Source organism: Thermobia domestica, chromosome 14 (genome assembly GCF_964235325.1).
Source record: "Thermobia domestica chromosome 14, izTheDome1.hap1.1, whole genome shotgun sequence".
NCBI lineage: Eukaryota > Metazoa > Arthropoda > Insecta > Zygentoma > Lepismatidae > Thermobia > Thermobia domestica.
Window position 1 is genome coordinate 14,109,127 of NC_137467.1, and position 22,559 is coordinate 14,131,685.

At 35.5% G+C, this 22,559-nt stretch overlaps 1 protein-coding gene across 4 annotated transcripts in view; it reads left to right on the forward strand.

Annotated features, from left to right (window-relative positions):
- Nucleotides 1-9,104: 9,104 nt before the first annotated feature.
- The window catches only part of mei-P26 (E3 ubiquitin-protein ligase meiotic P26), a 165,698-nt gene continuing 152,243 nt past the window's right edge, over nt 9,105-22,559 (forward strand). For all 4 annotated transcript variants that reach the window (XM_081737712.1, XM_081737716.1, XM_081737718.1 and 1 more), the window contains exon 1: nt 9,105-9,254. The gene's annotated coding sequence lies outside the window, so the exon portion shown is untranslated. The remainder of the gene's footprint in view (nt 9,255-22,559) is intronic.

A 22,559-nucleotide genomic window follows, 5' to 3' on the forward strand; every position in this document is an offset into this window, starting at 1 on the left:
CAAACAAGATTGGTGTTAATTAGCTCTTTAAGATCCATCTTTATACAATAAAAACGGGGCGGTTAGCGTACGCGCCTTTGGCGTGGAAGGCCCAGGTTCGATTCCCGACAGGAGCTCATGTGGTTCGGATTCCACGTTAATCATTAAGTCCCGTTTCATATAGCCTCGCTGCTGAAAGGGACGTTAAACTGAAAATCAAATCAAATCAACAACAATAAAAAGCGTCTTCAACGAAACTGAATAGTAGCTACAGTAAGTATTGTATCTCCTATGTGTACAAATGTTAGTGCCAGATTTACGAATAAGCTAAACAAGCTATAGCTTAGGGCCCACTTAGGGCTTGCCCCACCCATTAGGGGCCCCAAAAATTCCAGGAAAAAAGAACTGGGTGTGTATTTCCAATACATAAGGTTTAAAAAAACAAATAAAACCTACGTATAGCAACAGTAATTTGCGTTATGTATAGCTTCTTATGAAGTAAGCAATGGATCCCCTTCTGTAAACTATCATTCGTTTGCCATTTCTATATATAGGGTCTCTACGTTCTGAACAAACTAGTTGCACAGCTGGATATATAAAGAGCCCCATTACCTTCAATAGTTTAGGGCTCCATTAATCTTAAATCCGTCTGTGACAAATGTAACACAGTTTCTCTGCGGGTCAGCAATATATCGACTGGTTTGACGTATCTTTTCATATCTTTTTTTACTAAGTGAAACTTCTCATTTCCTTGGAGTGTTGTTTTTTTTCCTATATGTTGTTTAGTGGGACCGAAATCACGAAGAAATTTCAAAACAGTGTAACTCCTCGCGTATGTTAGCAATATGTATTGAAATGCTGGTACAACATACACTACATATGGGAGATTTCTGTCATGTTCTTGTGAAAAATAACTTCAAATAACTGTCCACCATGATGCACATCGCACGTTAAGCTGTTGACATAATCGTCATTACACCTCTCAAAGTTGATGGAGTTATTGCTTGGATTTCCGCGCAGATGTTACCCAATATCGTAGAACAATTGCGTTGACGTGTGCCTAGATGGCACAAAGACATGGTAGGTCATGTTGCTGCTGTTGTCAGAAAAATCAAAAACATTTCTTTAAAAAAACTACACAACAAGTCACTTTTAGAATGACCGTATTCTGAAATACCAAAATGCGGATACATTTACATCAGACTAACTCGTTACTTAAACAATAACTTTCTGCAGGATAATAAGTTTGATCTTTTACTTTCAATGTGTCTCATCATTCTATCTTCTCTTTCCGAAACCATATTTTCTATTTCCCTCATACCATTTTCAACACTTTCATTAAATGCCTTGTTCACCCTCTGTTTTTATTATTATTTATTTATTTTTACAGTTCTTCAATAGCACTACATTTCAGAGGCTTCATTGCTACAGTTTTCTTCTAATTCTAGGGTCCATGTTCCACATCCATACAATGCTAAACTTCTTGGCTTCCCTCAGTCTTTTCTTAAGCTTTGCGTAAAATTTAAATCGCCTATATTCAACTGTTTGAAGTTAGTATCTGATTGGTTGAAGTTATCTGTTTCTCGCCATATATAGCAGAAATCAAACACCTGCAGCTGTTGATCCTCTGCCGGAGTGTGTGGCCTCCCCGCTAGTCTAATGGCTAGCACGTGCGCCCCTGGTGTACGGGGTCCCTGGTTCAATTCCTGGTGGGAGAGCCTTTGTGATTTTAACTGTCCTCGATGTTTCTGTGTTCGTGTCCCTGTCGTTCTAGGTGATTGGAAGAGTCAAGTAAATATGTAAAGCAAGTAAAATTAAGTAATAAGTAGTTCAAGTAAGTTACTGAGACACGTTCGGTGAGTCAGTTAACATTTTTTTTTTAAGAAAAAGAAAAAAGTGTGCTAGCACAATGGGCTAGTAATAATAATCGCTTTTGGTGTGGGTTCAAACCCAGACCAAAGAAAGTTTTTTTTTTTATTTTTTGAAAATTTTCATAACTTTTTTTCATTAAAATAAGATGAAAATAATACCAAAAAGGGAATTTACTTACGTTACGCGTGCAGTTTTGCTATACAAATCCACAGTATAAGTAGAAGTAGTAGTAGGAACGAGTTAGAAATCCCGCGGGGCTCGTTTTGTTCCACCTTGATCCCAATGATATAAATTTAACCTCAGCTCCTTCTTCAATTTTCTTCTTCAATTTCCACAAAGTGACAATTTTCTTCTATTACTATAATACACAATACATCCACCAGAAGGTTTGGACAATCGCAAACTGCAACCAATCAGAAAAGTGTATTTAGTTCCTATGACTAGGGTCGTGTATGAAAAAAATACGCATTCAAGAAAGGACTAACTCGGAAGAGTAATGCTCCCGGAAGTAGAAATGAGAAACACAGTTCTGATTGGTTGGCCTTTTCCACTTCTTGCCACGTTGCACAAAATAGCAGAAATCAAACGCTTGCTACTGTCGGCCTTCGTGGCCGAGTGGGCTAGCACTATGTGCTATTAAAAAAATTCTCTTTTGGCGTAAGTTCAAACCCGACCCGAGGAGGGTTTTTTTTTACATTTTTTATGTTTTTATAACATTAAATTAAAATAATATGAAAATAATACTTAAAAAAGTGATTTATTTACTTTTGTGCAGATAAGTAGTTGTAGTACTTATGCCCTTGTACTCCATGATATAGGGCTCGTTTTGTTCCCCTTGTACTTCACGATATAAATTTTGTTACCAACTTAAAACAACTGGCTAGGATAGCGCGTAAAACAGCTGGCTAGAGTAGCGCGCGTAAAAACGTACTTGCGGGAGTATTACTCTCCCGAGCGGGTCGTTTCAAGAACTAACTTTATTATTTCATATCATCAATTGTGGTTTTAGATTTAAAGTCGCAGCACTTTGGCCAGATCGACTATTGTACTTTTATTGTTCTAAAGTAGAAAAGTTGTATTAAATTGTTAAATTGTTTGCACTAAATAACTTTAGTCAAGGCACTCGTCACAACCAAAATGGCGCGGGCATAAATCTGAATCCACCTGCACTAAATCACATATTGTTTAAAAGTAAATCCATCGAAGATAATAAGAACATTGACTCAGGGATGTTCACTATAAACATTGACTACAAATAAAATGAATCAAAGCAACAAATAAAATCATTGTAGGAAATAGGAATTCGAAACAGTTCACCAACTCTGATCCCATCTTGTCTCGAATCTCTAGCTATGTAACGTATATATATATATATTACATAGATTTAACAAATATATAGGTATAACAAATGCGATTTATATTTTGTTGCTATAGATTATTTAAATATAGATGAGCTACTTTTCTTCCTCTTTGTTTGAAGGGAAATGTTCAACTCTATCAATATACGTAGTTGCAATAAAATAGATTTTGTACAGTACGCTGAATGCTTTCCACAACATGGTCGCAAGATTGCCACAAAATCCGTTACAAGCCGTCACTAGCCATCATTCACAGGTGTGTATTTAATGAAAATTTCCCAGCTGCCAGATTTTTTGTTGCTTGCTTTTTTTTTCTGAAAAACCAGAATGCGGTTTTCAATGATGTGTACTGTAGGGTGAGACAGTACGAAGCGCTGGAAGAAGGGGGGAGGGAGTTAGAAACAGCCCTCGGAATAGCCAAATGACAATAAACAAACAAAGCAGAACGTGCAAATAAAATAATTTTTTTGAAAACAAAAAAAGGTAGCGAGGAAGTTGTATGTATATGCACGTATTAAAATCCTCTTTAATTGACTTTTCAGTAATCACATCTCTGTCAGTTATTTTTTTTCTTTCTTCTTTTCCTTTTTTCTGTACGTCCGTGTCTGATGAGGTGGCATTTAGAGATGACGAAAGAAAAACAAATGCCAGTTTGTGAGCGATAGAAACACAGCGAAAGGGAAACAGAAATACAAATATAAACACGTCCGCAAAAAGGGAATCTAAAGTTAACTATTTACAATAATTGGTTATGGCGAGCCAGAAGACTTTCTACCTGGATCATATGTGGTCAGCACATTGTTCAGTTTCATCCTTAATTTTAGTTTACTATCAGAGTGTTCTGCAGTTTTTGTTTCAAGTCTCTTTCAAATTTCTTCGGGATGCTCTCCCAACACCAAACATTCTGTGCCCCCACTGGGAATCAAACCTAAAGCCTGTGACAAACATCTTGGCATTTCAGCTAAACGAATAAAACGCAAGCTCTGAAGCGACGTTGCCGAGTGAGAAAGGGGTGTGGCTATGGCTTGGCTAAGTAGCCGAACTACAGCGCAATCAGATGGCAGGGGATGAATGTGTACAAAATAAACGTGGTAATACTGCAGCACTCTCATTTGCTAGCAGCATTTAAAGGGAACTTGGAGCGCCGCCTTTAAATGCCAAGATGTTTGTCACGCCGCATATAATCATATGCACCAAGAACTTTCGCATTACTAGGGAGAATACCACTTATATATATATATATATATATATATATATATATATATATATATATATATATATAGAGAGAGAGAGAGAGAGAGAGAGAGAGAGAGATTGATACATAAATACAGGCGCGGAACCAATGGGGCTGTAGCTCCCCTGACGCTCAGGTATACACTGGATAAACTGGGCTTCAATCCTGCTTTACACTGGATAAAGCTGCAGACTATGGTTTAGCCCCTCCTTTGATCATATCCTGGATCCGCCACTGCATATGTATATACAGGATGGTCCATTTATCTTGAAATCCTCTTGTAACTTTTAAAAATAATAGTTTAAAATTTTGCTGAACACGTAGAAGGTAGAGCAATTATATAAGGGAATCGATTTCCTTCTGTTAAAAGCATTATACCAAAGTTTCACTATACAAGTAGAAAAATTAGTAATAATTTGAATAAGTGGATGTCCTAAGGCTCAGACACACTAGGGAAATATCTCCACAAAGTTCTACTCAAACTAACTGAGGTGTATTTAGTGTTCTTAATGCTCCATGCAAGCAAAGACATATTAGAAAACCACAGAGCTCCAGGCAAGTTAAGTGGGCAGGAAGCCTTAGAGCTCCAGGCAAGACAGAAGGCTTGGGTTTAGTTAATATATCTCAGAACTCCAAAGCAAGCTAAGAGAAGGGAGTTTGACCACCCGAAGACTCATATTACATGTGGTGATCCTCTGGATATTTTTATAGCTGCTCCTGTGTAGCGATGATCTGGTGTTCCTCCCCTGGTGACGCTGAATTTCTCGTCGTCAGCCTCTTGTAGTAATTTGTAGTAGAAACGCATGTGAACATTGTTCGATATACTCTGCGATATCACCAAATTAGTAGTGTTGCCTATCCAGCATAAAGTTTTTTTTTTAATAGCACTATGTCACATTATTACTTGTTTCAAATCTACATAAATAAACGAAAACACGCCATATCATATTTACTGTTCAGCGTTGCAACCTAAGAACGCTACAGTATCACCGATGTCCAATTTTTGGAAGTCTTTATAAAAGTAATAACACAAGTGAGACAGACGGGACAATGTGTACACAAAGTACCTTTACTGTCGAATACTACAAGTTTTCCCATAAAGAATGCAACCTTTGAAATGCTGACCATTTCTGTTTTAGTAAGTTGGCCACACTGAACGTTACACGATTTTCATTTGTTATCTTTGTGATTAGTAGTCACGTAGCGCCGAATAGCGCATGATTGTCATCTTTTTCTGGACCGGACTTACAGCAATACTGCTACTTACGATGGTGGTGTTTTCAGGATTGCCAATTTGAGGGAAAAGTCGCTAAATCTAGGGGATTCGACTTCCAGGATAGCGACAAAAAAATAATTTTTCCGATTAGCGACTGTTTGGGTGATTTTGGGATGACGATCTGACGACTTACTTATAAAAATCTAGCGACTTTTGTGCTGTGAACAACTTGTTCTAAAATAAGTACTATTAGCTCGAATCAGTTCAGATATATACTTATTTTCCTTTTGCTTATTTGAATTAGTACAAGTGTTGACGAGCTGGGGAAGTACATAATACTTATCTCTATATTCCTGCTTTTATTACTGTTATCTCTTACCTTCTAACGGGGACCAACTCCAGCTTTTAATGTCCTTTAGTTTACAGAGCACAAATAATACATTACCGATAGCAAACAAATTATCTGTAGAAGCGTGAGTAGAAGTGAAGTATGTAAGATTTTTTCCTAGACCTTTAATTTTGTTCGTTTTTATAAACTCATTTTTGATTTCGTTGAAGCAAAATTGATCATAAAGTTTAAAATATATAAAAGTGAAATTACTGTTAGTTATATATGAGTCTTTCATGTACGTTCTTGTAACGTATATAGTAGTAGGACTTTAATTGATCAGGTATCTTATACACACACTAACACACACACACACACACACACACACATATATATATATATATATATATATATATATATATATATATATATATATATATATATATATATATATATATATATATATATATATACGTATATATGAAAATGGCAAAATTAAACGAAAAAATTTTTAGCGACTTTTCACCCAAAATTGGAGTCATTTCATCTGTTTAGCGACTTTTTGTATCAACTTGTTGGCAACACTGAATGTTTTCCACAGTACCAGCAACACGAGGACGTCCAGAGGATTTAACGTTCACAACCGAACCGGTTTTCTCAAACTTAGCAATCTGTTTCATTACAGTCGACTTATCCGGTGCATTACGTTGACCAAACATTCCACGGAGTTTGCGAAAAATCTTTGCACAACATTCACCATGTTTGTACTGAGTTTTCACTAAGACAACGTGCTGTTCCACCGTGAAGTGCTCCATTCTTACCCGTGCAGAAAACGAAATGTTTGCTAGATCCCACAGAATTACATAGAATTTTGAGAGTGCGTACTGAGCAACATAGTTGTAATTATGGTGTTCGGCATGAAATTTCCACACATTTCGTTCCTAGTTGTATGTTGTATTTTTTTTCACATTGTTTTGAACGTGTATGACATACAGAAAAGAAGTTTCGTAACAGAAACGAATTAACTGCTGTAAACATTAATGTAGACCCCCTAAGTGCCGATGATTTCAGACGATTTCTCCCGGGGGGAAATTCAATATACAGGGTGTTAAAGTAAAACTGCTAAAATACAGGCAACCCTTATTAAGCATTACCGGATATTTGGATATTTGCCTCTGGAGGGAATTTTATAGTGGCTCCGGAGGGAAATTCACTATGGGCCACCCTGTGAAATCATCACTGAATGTAATATTAGAAACAGTCTACACTAATAAGCGTTCCTATAACACTTGTAATGGTTTCATACTAGTAATCCTAACCTTCTAAACCTAAAGAACAACTCTCTTCGTTTTGAGGATGTACAGCGTCGATAAATATTACTACCTTAGGGTAAAGACATACCGAAGATACCTCGCGATCGAGGTCGAGGATTAAGTCGCGGTCGCTAACTCGATGTCTAATGCTAGATGGATGAAGGGCGCACATAGCGAAGATGGCGCGTCTTCGTTATAAGTTCTCAGTTTGAGGGGAAAAATTACTGTAACGCGTGTGAAATTATTCCGTCAGTGCATAAAAATCACTGCGAAATCACATTCTAAAATTGAAAGAACCAAACAGTTATAAATAGGGATGGACGTGAGACGAGACATGAGAAATGCCAAAGTCTCGTCTCTTGTTTCGCAAAAAAAAAAAAAAAAAAAAAAAAATGAGTCTAATCTCTTGTCCGTCTTTATCAATAAATCAAAGGCTTACTTTTTCAATTTTCTGTGAAGAAATACCCTCTTTCAGCACTCACGTGAGAAATCATTTCCCAGTAAAATAAAAAAAAAAATGTCTTCAGGTTTCAAGGTGGGGAGGTATTAACAGAATGAAGTATCTTCACTGCAATTCCATTATTTGATGTTGCCTGTGCCTGTCTTTATAGGTATTTTTTTTAACCTTACATCAGTAACGAATTTAGAAGAATGTATTATTATTATTATTATTATTATTATTATTATTATTATTATTATTATTATTATTATTATTATTATTATTATTATTATTAATCTCGGAGTTGGGGGGCATGAAGTTTTCAATCATAAATATGATTAACACTAGCTTCCTTTTTCTTTAGAAATTCCGGAATTTAAGGACTTCAGCCCGAAAGCCCCTCCCAGTAACCGCCACTGCCTTATATAATAATAAGCTACAGTTTAATTTTCAAATAAATATGAATAACTTCATTTGAGTTGCTATTTTTTATTTCATTCTCTATTTAACTTAAAACGTGCCTATTATGATGTTGTTTGTGTCTATTATCCATATTGCTGGAACATTCTTCATTAGTTCTACCAATATCACTTTCATAATCAAATATAAAGTCCAGCAAAATCTCTTGAGCAAAAATACACACAATCCTCTGCAGACGAAATTCTGAACAAAAGAAAACTATTCCGTGCAGCGCTTCAGAGAGAACCAATGAGAACACGAGCCACAGCGATACTTCTACTGAACATCGATGTAATAACAAACTCGGTTGATTATCATCGCTACCATTAACTCACCATCGCGGTCGAACTCTCGGTTGCGATGTAGCGTACATCTCCGGCATGCGCTTACCCATTTGAATCCATGTGTTTATGCCATTATCGAGGTAACGACCGCGACTTTAACCTCGACCGCGAGGTATCTTCGGTATGTCTTTACCCTTACACATCCCTTTCATATGTGCAGTTACTAATTTTAATAGTAAAACTAAAATTTTCTTAACGATATCTCATAAAACTGTACCGTCATCTCTAGCATATTAAAAATCTTTTAAAAATACTTTTAAAGGACACATTTTGATATCTAAATATGCTTTTCTATTTTCTGCTATTTAAATATGGTCTAATTAAAGATATAATACATAATTCGAAATCTAAGCAGCCTATTCCAAATATTGTAAATGATCATGCATTTCTAGAGTACGTTTGGGGCCTTGATTAGAATAATTTTTAAAGTCCATTACCTCAGTTATTAATATGTATGCAAGTCGTTGCATTTTGGCGTATTAACGTTGGATTTTGGCGCCAATAAAATACCGTAGATGTTCGTATGTTTCCGGATGTCTTTGGTTTCTATCGGCAACTGTAGTTTGTTGAGTGAATGTAGCATTACTTATCCGGTTTATTTCTTTCATTTTGTTATTATAGCGATAAGTAAAAAGTAATTTACTCAGTAAACAGGCTACTGGGACACTGACATTGTCTACTATAATTCAAATAGCCTAGGAAACTTCATAAGGTAAGCAATATTATTTAAAACTTGTAATATTTTAATATTCCATATTGATTCACAAGGGAAATTTAAAAGTAACATTTCAAGGTTACATGTGATCAAATAACATTTCATCAAGATTTTAGCATAAATCTAGCTTGTTTAGGGATTATTTCTTTTAATTACTAATTATAAATTAAGCTATTTTATTCTGTTCCAAATTATTAAGAATATTTTTGAATAAACAAAGTAAGATTTAGAATGAGTTTATAAGTAATCGATAAGTTTTTTCATTATTGTATATATTTTTATGGTTTTTCAGTAGATTAATTTTGCCGGTGTTTTAGATAAATACTAATTAGGGAAAGCCAGATTTTTTCCTAAGAATTCATACTTTTTTGATAACTATTGCCTAATTTTAGTTAGCTTAGATTAGGTTAGGTTACATTACGTTGTATTTACTTTCATGGTTTGCATTGGCTGCCACAATTAGAAATAACACTGTTTTTTTTTCTTTAAGTTTCTTTACACATTCTGAGTTAACTTTACAGTGCCTGATCCAGATGGTAAGAGACTCACTCAAAAACGAGAAATTACACTCTTTAATTTTATGAAAATGGATCAAAACTTCCCTGATCTTAAGATAACCCTTTCTATCCCTACCCTACTTATCTCTATCTTACTCTAATCTACCCTACTCTAGTCTACTATATTCTTTTAAAGCGACCCTACTTATCGATATGCAGTTGGAGCATGTATTGTAAAATTTACCCCATATTCTTTTTAAATTGTCTATTATACAATCTTTCGTTCAGGTAATAATTTTAGAACAATTGTGAACGATTAATTGTACTACAAGTAGTTTCTTTTTATGAAGACCTGAACGATATAGTAGATCAGAACCCAAGTGGTTACAGTTTTGATTCCATGAATTATTCCGGAACGATTATAGTTCACGGTAAACTATTCAATTTTTTCTCTGATTCACTACTTCGATTACAAGTTATTTGAGTACATGAAGAGTCACATAAACCACAGTAATTGGAACAGTAAATTAAAACCTAATCTAATGGAAAATGAATTATTTATCTGTAAAAGTATAAAATATGGTTCTCGAGAAAGTTGATTAGTTTTTGAAATAATGTAGATTAAAAAAAACAAACAAAAAACAAATATAAATCTATCCTAAATGTGAGTATAAACTTCAAAGGATATGATCCAGGAATTAAAAAGGGAGTAGGGAATACATTCAGACCCCAAAATTTAAATGTTTATAAACCATTTACTATTAAAGCAAATATACAGAATGGATAATTTATTTCCAAATGCTATTGCAACTTTTAAACTCATTTTAAACTAGTAGATAAAACTCGATGAAATTTTGTAACATGTAAATATTGACAAGAGTACATTGTTTGACATACTTTGCAATACCATCAGATTAATAATGTTTCTAATCTTATATAACGTTATATATTTTTAAATAGTCATATTTCAAATTTACATATTATACAAAAATTTACAATACAATATTTATTATTAGCTGTTTTAGATTAGGAACGCTACAGTATCACAAACGCCCATAAACATCTAAATTTTGTAGATCCCTGCTAATGAGACAGGTGTGTCAATGCACATCGAAAGTACTTTAAGGCCAAATAGTGTGACCATGATCTGATGTATTTCTAACAAGTAAAAACAAAGTTACAAGGAATTGAAAATATTCACTTTCTTCAAAAGCTTTAATTTTGAAAGAGTGCTTTGGTAAGTACTAGATGGTTTACATATAAACATTCAGGGTTAATATATAAAAGGGCTTGGACGAACACGTGAACAGACATATAAAGGATTTTGGACGGACACATGGACAGACAGGGTAAATATATAAAAGAGTTTGGACAGGCACGTGAACAGGTAGGGTAAATATATAAAAAGTTTGGACGGATACATGGACAGACAGGGTAAATATATAGAGTCTGTATGGACACATGGAGAGATAAGATAAATATATAAAGAAGTTTGGACGGTCACATCGACAAACAGGGTAAATGTATAAAAGAGTTTGGACGGACATGTGGACAAGCAGGGTAAATATATAAAGGAGTTTTAACGATCACGTGAACAGATAGGGTAAATATATAAAAGAGATTGGACGGACACATGAACAGACAGGGTAAATATATAAACGAGTTTTAACGAACACGTGAACAGATAGGGTAAATATGTAAAAGAGTTTGGACGGACACATGGACAGACAGGGTAAATATATAGAGTCTGTATGGACAGACAAGGTAAATATATAAAGAGGTTTGGAAGGTCACATCGACAAACAGGGTAAATGTATAAAAGAGTTTGGACGGACGTGTGGACAGGCAGGGTAAATATATAAAAGAGGTTCGACGGACACATGGACAGACAGGATAAATATATAAAGGAGTTTTAACGATCACGTGAACAGATAGGGTAAATATGTAAAAGAGTTTGGACGGACACATGGACAGACAGGGTAAATATAAAAAGGAATTTGGAAGGACACATGGACAGACAGAGTTTTAACGATCACGTGAACAGATAGGGTAAATATGTAAAAGAGTTTGGACGGACACATGGACAGACAGGGTAAATATATAAAAGAGGTTGGACGGTCACATGAACAGACAGGATAAATATATAAAGGAGTTTTAACGATCACGTGAACAGATAGGGTAAATATGTAAAAGAGTTTGGACGGACACATGGACAGACAGGGTAAATATAAAAAGGAATTTGGAAGGACACATGGACAGACAGGATAAATATATAAAGGAGTTTTAACGATCACGTGAACAGATAGGGTAAATATGTAAAAGAGTTTGGACGGACACATGGACAGACAGGGTAAATATATAAAGGAATTTGGAAGGACACATGGACAGACAAGGTAAATATATAAAGGAGTTTTAACGAACACGTGAACAGATAAGGTAAATATGTAAAAGAGTTTGGACGGACACATGGACAGACAAGGTAAATATATAGTCTGTACGGACATATGGACAGCCAAGGTAAATATATAAAGAAGTTTGGACGGTCACATGGACAGCCAAGGTAAATATATAAAGAAGTTTGGACGGTCACATGGACGAACAGAGTAAATATATAAAAGAATTTTGCCGGACATGTGGACAGACAGGGTAAATATATAAAAGAGGTTGGACGGTCACATGAACAGACAGGGTAAATATATAAAGGAGTTTTAACGATCACGTGAACAGATAGGGTAAATATGTAAAAGAGTTTGGACGGACACATGGACAGACAGGGTAAATATAAAAAGGAATTTGGAAGGACACATGGACAGACAGGGTAAATATATAAAGGAATTTGGAAGGACACATGAACAGACAGGATAAATATATAAAGGAGTTTGGACAGACATTGTAAATATATAAAGGAATTTGGAAGGATACATGGACAGACAGGGTAAACATATAAAGAAGTTTTGGTTGGTAAAGCAAACTTTTTAACAAATTAATATTCATATTAAACGAAAAATAAGATTGTTATCTTTAGGTTTGAAGCTGAGTAGACTCAGGAAGTTTAATGCAGATCTCGTCTTGAATTACACTTCTATAACAGGAGCAGATGGAAAGATAAATATACCAGCCACATTTTCAGTTTTTTTTCTGAGAAAGTAAATCTCAGAGGATGTGACTCCTTTCCAACTCTGAAGAACATTTCCAACATAGTAAAACGTATTTGTTTGAAGTTAATTCAACAAGCACATTAAAGTTATCATCAGTTTCTCTTGTCTGCAAAACAATCTGGATCAATAATAGGAATATCTTTCGCCCCAAGTTAATATTTCAATCAGTGGCGGATCTAGAAGGTAAAACAAGGGGTATCTAGGTACATCATGAGTTTATTATTTAACATAGATCCTGCAGAAGTGTCGAACTTAACTCTCTCCTGATGGATACTACGAGTAGACTGGACTTTAAGTATTATTTTACACGTTGTATAGCCTAACAGAAAAAATGCAATTGAAATTATATCTAATGTTTCAAAAATTTCTCTAATAAAGAATAAAAGGCAACGATTACTATAAAATTTCAAAAATATATAAATAATAGCTTCAATTATCTTAGTCACTCAAAAAACTGGGGATATAGGCCCCCGGGGTGGATTCGCCACTGACTTCAACATAATTTAAGAACAATTCAACACGATGATCAACATTTGTTTCTTCAAGGGAACATGTAAAACAAACGATTCATCGTATTCAAATTAATAGGAATGTTTCTTTTCTTTAATTTAATTCTCTTGAGCTCTAGTATTTTCTTTTCTCAAGAATGTTATAAAATAGAGGATCTGTCAGTGGCGGCCGGTGGTTTGTGGTTTCGGATGTTGCAGTACGAACGATCGGAGACAGAAGATATAAAGTGGACTCATTGACTATTAAGCATAAATTTAGATGCAAATGCTATGTGACATGTTAAATTAAATAAAATTCTGTTTTTTAAAAATAAAAAATGCAGAACATTTAATCCGATTAATCACCTTATTTAATTAGTAAGTTCATTCTTCTCTTTTTGATTGGGACAAATCTGCCTAATACATGCTGGTTGAACTCTAGTATTCTTATTGTCAGGTCTTTTTCGATGGAAAGCATAACCAATGGTGATAACCTTTCTTGGGACATTCAATTTCTTGAAAGTGTCAATTCTTTTTGATGTGAAAAAGAACTTTTCTTCTTTTACTGACGCCATAGGTACAGTTAATATTAATTGCAGAAGCTTTGTAGATTCACTAAATATTTTTTCTAGACTTTTGTGAACAATTCATTCTAGCAAACTCAGTCCGTGACAGTGATCTGAATTCCTCTTCCGTGTAGACTGAAGAGAGTCCGTAGCAGAGATTAATGTTATAAAAAAAATGTACATTGAACACGCTTTATTCACAATTTATCTAGGAAAATTTCGAATAAATTGTGGAAATGTACCTAGTGCATACAAGATTACTGCCATAAGGTGTCCTGTAAACTTAAACCTTTTTTTTTTTTTTTTTTTTTGAACACACTCCTGAATTGCACTTTGCTTGTTTTGTCTAAGCCTTAATTGTAAGTTTTTCCTCAGTTGAAAGATGGGCATTTTTTTTTGTAAGTTATTTACAGAAGTCATGATATGCAATTCATTCAGAATTTGTAGGTTATGTACAGAATTAAAGCACACACAATAAAATTAAATCTAATAACTAATAACCAAAAAGCTGATACAAAAGAGATACTAGCATATGAATTGCGAATGTCACATATTCATACATAGGGCTGTAAACTGGCCGGCTTTTCATTGGCCTGGCCGAAAAAAATGATGTTATTTTGATTAAAGCCGGTGACGGGTACAAACTTCTCACCAGCCCCTTGATAATCGTTTTTTTTTTTTTTTTTTAAATTTGTATCTAGTTCGAAGTATAGATATTGAAAAGTAGCTGTCATTCTGTAAACTCAAAACTGTTACCTTTCACCACGTATCAACGATTAATATATTTTGTTCACCTGTTTAGAAAATTTGAGAGAGATGACAGGGACTGTATCAGGAACAATTTGAAATTTACTTTCAAGGAATTTTATACATTTATTAAGAGTGGAAAAAGATCTCTTAAAGCAATTTCCTATAGTTGAAGTAGAGACTATGGGCCTTATGCAGAGTCGTTTTGACGCGTTATTAGTGCCATACTAAAGAGTTCGACTAACACATGTTTCCTGCAGTAGTCAGGCTTTTAGTATGACGCTAATCATACGTCAAAACGACTCTGCATAAGGCCCTATATGTTTAAAGAGTGAATTTCATTTTACAAATCCAAAATTGTCACGTAAAGATTATTATACTTTTGTTCATCTGTTTCGATAATTTTAAAGGAATGGTAGTTACTGGTAAATACAATAAATTGATCAATGCCGATTGATCAATTTCAGTTCCTCATTTATAGCACAATGTATCTATTAAGCTTATTAGTGAATGTTCTAAGGACATACAGAATATATGTGTTAATGCACTTTCGTTCACGATAGTACATTTCCTTTCCATGGATAGGTCCGAACAGAGATACTTCATGCTGAGACCTATATCACAGAGAATTTTGAGGAAGTGTCGTTTTTTTTTTTTATTTTACAGAGTTGGCAACCCTATTCATATATCAACACACACACACACACACACACACACTTGTGCGTAAAAGAAAAAAGAACTACATTCCAAATCATCCGTCTTGGTTGTTACGCAATGCACGATGAACACAATATACTTTCACATGAGGCGAAACAATGTTTATCAACGTTCTGGAAAGCAATCTTGAAACTCGCCAGATATAGGAACAACATGTTAGCTGGGAGGGGTCCAAAGTATTTGAGGAAGGTCCAATACGTCTACGTAATAACGAACCTGTCTTTTACTGTACCCGAAAAGATAAGTAATTCTTAATTACTGTCACCTATATTTTTAGAAAAAAATGATAGAACTATTATTTCTATAAGAAAAGAAAGAGTACATGATAAGATGTAAAATAAAATATTTAGCTTACATCAATCATTTCTCTGTTAAACAAGTATAGTTCGTTAAGAAAGTCTACAAATGCTAGTCGAGTTTCGAAATTTTGGGGAGGTCCGGACCCGGTGGACCCTCCTCGTGGCTACGCCTCTGAGCATTGCTAACTAGTCCCAAGTTCAATGTGGCGTTCCCCACCATACAGTTTTATCAAGAGTATAAAATATACTTATTTTATAAAAGAAATATGTATATACTAAAATACTATCCACACAGGGAGGGGGGGGGAATTCTGCATATTGACTTATTAATATTTGGTTCACAAATTATTGTAGAAGAAATTTTCATTATCTATATAAGCTAAGAATTAACTTGTAAATGCGGATTTACTTTCATTTGATTTCTGCTCTACTATATATTTTCTTTTTTATTTTGTAATTCTGCTATCACTTTTTTTTTAATTGTCATTATATTGATTTGCTTCAGTATAAGTACCGTAATATAAAATATGAATGCATAAAAACAAATTCCATTTGTTAACTGCTAGTGAAATAAAATTTAGAAATCTTATTTAGCGCGAGAAACCTTCCCGTTCACTGGAAACCGTGCTGTGTTGCAGAAGCACTGCAACGACCAGACCCTTTAACTTCTGAGATAGGGGAAAGGAGACTTAACATTTGCTCCTATTCCCGCGCTGAAGGAATCTGGTCGTTGTATGCTCGCTGCAACACAATATAAATTAGAGACTCTGTGACGGATTATTTTTCGCTTTTTAAAACGGATTAACAAAACGGACAGTTAGAGAAGTAAAAAAATATGTTATTTAAAGTATATATAGGAGTATTAGAAAGTATTTTTTCTGTTCTTTACTACTATTGCTAATAATATTTTTTTCTTGAAAAACTTTGGTCGTTGCGCAACGCTGCAACACTAACATTAGCCGCCACTGGGATCTGTCCATACGTATCTTCATCATCAGCGAAGCCGAGAAACAATCGAGCATCGTCTGAGCCGGCACGTCTGATTGGCTACTCTCGTTTCCGCCATGATTATAGGCTCGAAACATTGTGATTTTAGTGGCGCGGAGTGGACAGAGTAGGTGTGGCGAAGCTGTGACGTATGGCTTCACGGTTTTCTTATATGGGCAGATCGTCTATTTTTATAACATCCTTGTCTTTTTTAGTGTATCTGTTGTTAAGAGCTACATTTCCTTCCGCTGTTTCCGACTGTTTTGAACTCTGATTGCATTTTGGGTATCCAATCTCTCTATATGTATTCGAACCGGAAATTGTAAATTTAGCAATTTTTGGTTTGAATTTTGAAGATCCATAGTACAAAAATAGTAAGAGTAATAAGCTCCTATTTTGAAACGAAATCTTTAAGTTTAACGTCCCACGATTATGCCCTATAGGCTAAGGCAGACGATGATTAAAAAGTGAGTGACGATGGAAGAATTCCTGCAATAAGGAAGTGGGGGGAAAAGGAGTTCCTCGAGAAAACTCACGGACACCATGTTGTTAACCACAAACTTACTTGGCCGCAGGGATGCCCAGAGAGGGGGGCTATGACGCAAACTGCGTCATTGAAATATTTGGGGGGGGGTAAAAATCTATATAAATATGTTTGAGGGGGTGTAAAAATTAATCGAAAAGTTTTTTTCATGGAAGAACACCTACGGATAGACAATTGGGGGGCGCGTCATGGACATAAGGGGGGTGGGCACCACTGCTTGGCCGGTATCGAACCAGAGACCCCACGCAACACAGGTAAGACGCTCTACCATTGTTTTCGAAAACTGCACATTTTGTTTCTTCATGTGTACTTTCGTACTTCGCTTTAGTTTCAAACAATTATTTGCTATTTCTTTTGAGTTGCAGCATGCGGAAATCCTCCCTCATTGACGTATTAATGAGCTCATGTAACTCCCAAACGGTAAGAAATGCGCAAAATGTTTCCTCTCGAGGTTGTTCAAAATTTAGCGATTGTTTCAATGGGGGCAAAACAAATCCACGTTTCCATTTAAAATTTTGAAGTTACTCCCCCCGTAGAGGTATTCTTCATACGACGTGATTCGGCATATCTATACATATCTGTCGAGAACGTGTGTATATATTCTCTTAGCAAAGAAAAGATTCATTTCTCTTAGTCACGGAGTCATTTCTCTTAGCAAAGAAAAGATTTCTTGAGTGATCGCTGCCGAGAGTATGTATATATATACTATCGGCAGCGATCACTCAAGAAATATTCTCCTTGTTAAGAGAAATGACTCAGTAAAAGTAACACAGGCCTCTCAATATCCTGTGTTTCAGATAGATATAACTATACTGAAATTTTTAGCATTCACGATGGATACCGTAAGTATCGGTTGCAAACTCACATTGAGAATTTATTTGTTTTATTTATTTATTTTTAGGTAACAGTATATTTGACATTTATACCAAGTAACAACTTATATGTTTTTCTGTAATATTTCACTTAAATAGTCTCGTGAACCTATTAATTTTCTTATACAATTTACACTAGCAGAAGTGCTGTCATTTATTTTCGATACACTTGTTCTTTTTGTATTTTAATCCATAAAGATCACGTCAGTTAGTTAATTTGTCGACTACCATTTTGACATTTTAATCCAAAATCCGATGGAGTTTTAGTAGCACCAGGCATGTTTCAAAATTTAACCCAACTATGATCACAGTATGCCATTGCGTTGAAAGACATGAAGATATGAGCGTTGTAATAAACTATTTATATTTCCTTTTTATTTACTGCATTTATTTTTCTGTCACACGTTGGTATCCTAAAATTACTTTTTTGGTGCCGCTAATGTGTGATATTCCAGAAAATTTCAGATAATATAGCACATATTTACACAGGAAATAATTCGTTTATTACTTTTGGGATTAATTAAGAGCAACAACATAGACTGTGTGGCTAGGCTAATACAAATATGTTTGTTTATTTATGGTAATGCGTTAACTCTGATAACATCAATATTATTAATTAGAACTCAACCACCATAGTAACACGTTAAAATTATCATTGAGAAGAAAGAAAAAAAAACGTGGTCATTGCTACATTGATGTAAGTGGCATCTCTCGGCTGCGCTTGGAATTTCTCTTGTAATACCGACTTGGTCTGACATCTCGCGGCAGTTGAGTGAACTAGTTTACATTGAATCACAGATAGTAAAGCAGTTCGGTGAAGATCGGCGTTTCTCCCGTCTACATAATAGCCATATAAATAGGGTGACCATACGTCCCGTTTTGCCCGGGACAGTCCCGTTTTAAGGGCGTACCCCGGCCGTCCCGTCGGTAGATGGTAAGAAAGTAGAATTTGTCCCGTTTTATGCAAGTGAAAGAAGTAATAAGAAACCCAGTACATTTACTTCTTGTAAAGGTGTTATTAATACCTTAATAATAATATTAATTACCAGGTATTAATGCCGTAACAAAGAGGCCGGAACTGAACTGAAACTCTCGACATTAAACATGATCTATAGTTCGCAGTACTGCTCGAAAGGCAGCAGAGATTTGGGCAGTTGTTTCTTTGTTGAACAAACTTCAACGTGTCTTTCCTTTTTCAGAATTATCGAATTACTTGACCCCGACCTGTAACAAAGAGAGAGAGAGAGAAGGGGGAGCTCTGATATCAGGGCGCTGATAAGGACAAAGATAGGCCCAAAAGTACAGGGTTGCTAATTCGGCACCGTCAGCAATCCTAGCCACATTATTTTTACTTCTAGCCATTTTATAGCCATTTCTGGCACTCATCGATTCAAGAGTCGACCTCTCACCCAATGTAATAGCAAAAGATTCGAGCTAGGGCGAAGGAATAATGCAGGCAGGATCATGTCCTACTATATTGTAAATTAAATGCTGTTTAAATTTTATGGCTTATACAGAGTGGTAAGCAACTATTCGAACAAACTTCGGGAGCTGATTCATGACACCGAAACAAGCAAAAACACCTCTGGAGCTTTGGTCAATGAGGGATAGTTCTGCGATATAAGGTGCCGAAAGCGTGGTTAAAGTGAACTTCAGAGGGTTATAATTCAAAAACAATGCAACGTAGAGAGTGACACTCGAAGTCACCTGCTCGATTGAAAAATGTATGCTTCAAACCTCTGCAAGATGTGTGTGAGGGATTCTCGAAAGGAACGCAGGGATCTCCTATAACTTGGCAAGTAATCCCTACGTTCCTTCGGCATCTTGTAGTGCTGAAACTATCCCCCACTGACCAAAGTTCCAAAGGACTTTTTTGCTCGTTTCGGTGTCAGGAATCAGCTCCCGAAGTTTGTTCAAGTAGTTTTTTACCACCCTGTATATATTATGTTATATTGTAATATAAATGTATTAGGTATTGCTAAGGTAAATAGGAACTAATTTACACACTGACCTGTTTCTCATTTCTCATGATTTTTAAAAAGCCGAAATCTGTCCAGTTTTCGGATGAAAATTTTATGGTCACCCTACATATAAAGTAAACGTGTTTATAAAAGCCAGTATATCGTATGAACGTGAACTTCAAGTATTAAACGTTACATTTAGTTAAGATCCATATGAAACGTATTGTAGCAAGTCACACAAAGAGTCCCGCAAACAAACCATGGTTGTTCATATTCTTCCAGTTTAGACGTTTCTTTTTTCGAACTTCCAACAATTTTAGTTTGAGGCGCTTCATTAACCATACCCTAACCATCATACTCAGAGACGGTTCGGCAATTTGCCACCCCCTTTCTCCATTAAGAACAAATCTTAAAACCCACGATTCTAATTATGCTACCCCATCATCAACAACGAAGGCGAGGAAAAGCCCACTCGCACTCAGAAAGGCCGAAATACTACAAATACAATCTTGTTGTGTCTGTTTTTTTTTTCTTTAAATAATAGCCTAATCTATTATGTTAGTGAAAGATAAAGTAAACACATCAGCAGAGGAAAGATGGTAATCCTTTTTATAGAATGCAATTTCGAACGCCAATCTCAATGTATCAGTTTGTAATTTCAGTGCAACTAGCTCTTTTATCTTTATTTCTTGATTTTCCTTCTACATCCGTTAATTTTTTTAAAAAAAAGTTTCCACCTTCAATGATAAGGAACTTGCTTGTGACAAAGACAAGACTAGTTTTCATATCAAAACTGTGATAACTAAATAAATGGAACAGGTGTTCGCCCAGAGGCGGCCGGTGGATTGTGGTTTCGGGTGTTGTAGTACGACCGATCGGGGACAGAAGATATAAACTGCGTTCATTGACTAATCAGCATAACTTTAGATGCAAATGAAATGAAATGAAGTGAAATCTTTGAGTTTTACGTCCCACGCTTATGCCGGTTAGGCTAAAGGAGACGGTGATGATGAGTAATGAATGAAATGGTGGAATGAAGAAAGTGGGAGGAAACGGGAGAACCCCGAGAAAACCCACGCACACGGTGTTTGTCCACCACAAAGTTCACTTGGCGGGGGTTGGGATCGAACCCGGGACCCCAAGCACCAGAGGTGAACGCTCTACCACTGAGCCACCGCGGCCCCTAGATGCAAATGCTATGTGACATGTGAAATTAAATAAAATTCTGATTTTAAAAAATAAAAAAATATGCAGAACATTTTATCCAATTAGTCACCTTATTTAATTAGTAAGTAATTATCCTCTCTTGAAGTAAATTTGTGTAATACATGATCGTTGAACTTTGGTATTCTCATTATGAGGTCTTTTTCGACGGAAAGTATAACCAATAGTGATAACCTTTCTTGGAACATTCAATTCTTTAAAAGTGTCAATTCTTTTCGGTGTGGAATAACGCCTGTGTCCTTTTGCTAAAGCCATAGAATCAGTTAATATTAAGCTCAGAAGCTTTGTAAATTCACTAACTAATTCTTCTAGATTACTGCGAACAATTCATTCTAGCAAACCCAGTCCCTGACAGTGATCTAAATTCCTCTGCAGCCAGGGCCGGCTCGTCCATATAGACAACTTAGGCGCCTGCCTAGGACGGAAACATTTAGGGGCGGAATTGCAGGCATTGTTTTTTACGTGCGGTTTATCAACATAGCCAAAACCGCCAGCGTGCGCCAGCACCCTACACATTTAGGAAGAGGAAGTTAATAAAAAGTGGGATCACTCAAGATCGATTACTGCTCACTTATATGGAGTGGGGGATCCTCTACCCGTAGTACGTTCCTTGTTTCCACTGTTCATTCTATGACTAAAGAAGATCTCCTACACTATCTGAATATCGAGACTCCGGATACTCGCAGAAATGTTACTGACCTAAAGTTCCTACATAAGGTAGTCATTGGAAACTTAAGGTCTGAAGCCCTACTTTAATAATTTTCCCTTCACATTCTTACTTCTGTATCATCAAATTTTCACCTTTCCCGCCCTAGACTGTCGATTATTCAAAGACCCTTCTTTCACAGAGCACCAAATTTATATAATCAGATAACAGCTGATGTGGACATTTTTGAGCTACTCAGGTTTTGACAGAATAATTACCTAAATTCAAAAGAACTAAAAATGAATTAAGAAACTTCATCTTTGCTTTGTCTTTTTTATTATTATTATTTATATTTTAAATAGATCTACATGTTTGTTATATTTCCCTGTGTAAATTGCACTCGTTATTCTCTATCTGAGTATCTGTTGAAATAAATAAATAAAATAAAAAATATACTCGACAGTCCTAGTGAAAGAGTTTGCAAGTATGGAAGCCAGGAAAGTATCGTTAAGGTTATAAATGCTGTTGCTCAATTTATCTGAAGAGAGACTTATGCAAATATTAAAATGGCTATCCTAACATCACGAACTTTATGT